Genomic DNA, 694 nt, shown 5'->3' on the forward strand with positions numbered 1-694 from the left:
ACAGTGAGGGGTCGCTGTCTGCCCATGGAAAGAGGCCAGTTTGCAGTAACCTTCCTGAGGTATTACCCATTTCTGTGAGTGGAGATTTTTTATTTAATGGTCAGTATTTTGTCCTTGGTCTTAATCTGTGATGACCTTATCCCGAACCTGAATATCTGTTGAGAAAATTTAATACGGATCTGGCTTCTGAGATAGACCATTATAAGGACAAAGATATTTTAAAAAATTCTTTTGCTCTTCTAATGTTAATAGTCTTGTAAATCTCAAATGTTTTTCCTTTTCTAGGGCTAATTCCACGAGATTTACTTGTATGAAAAAAGGAAGAGCTCTTCATTTTACTGACATGGGGAGGAAACCTACAAATGAAGACAATATATTGATTTTTATTTTTGTAAACAGATTATGAAGCAGCATCAGATTTAATGTATCCATTAGAATGGAACCATTTCCTTTTACTTTGTCGCACTGCCCTAGTAACAACCTGTTAATCAGATTACTTTGTAGATCTAGTTCTATTTTAAATACAGAAATGCATAGAAAACAATCTATTTTTTATGGAGAAGTCTTTGTTTTCAGTTAACCACACTTGTAATCAGATCATTCTAAACGCTTTACCTTTGGTCACCTGTTTATATTTAAAATGCGTGATTGTAATTATAGCTGAGCGAAACTTTACAGAGTATTGTGGGAAAAT

At 33.9% G+C, this 694-nt stretch overlaps 1 long non-coding RNA gene and 1 other non-coding gene across 2 annotated transcripts; both read left to right on the top strand.

Annotated features, from left to right (window-relative positions):
- LOC117797886 lies at window positions 1-544 on the top strand. Its single transcript, XR_004622726.1, has 2 exons — window positions 1-74; window positions 286-544. It is a non-coding gene; the product is annotated as an uncharacterized LOC117797886 (long non-coding RNA).
- Window positions 123-193, top strand: LOC117797887. Its single transcript, XR_004622727.1, has one exon. It is a non-coding gene; the product is annotated as a small nucleolar RNA SNORD50 (small nucleolar RNA).
- Window positions 545-694: the final 150 nt, after the last annotated feature.

This window comes from Ailuropoda melanoleuca, unplaced genomic scaffold, assembly GCF_002007445.2.
Source record: "Ailuropoda melanoleuca isolate Jingjing unplaced genomic scaffold, ASM200744v2 unplaced-scaffold1727, whole genome shotgun sequence".
Classification (NCBI taxonomy): Eukaryota; Metazoa; Chordata; class Mammalia; order Carnivora; family Ursidae; genus Ailuropoda; species Ailuropoda melanoleuca.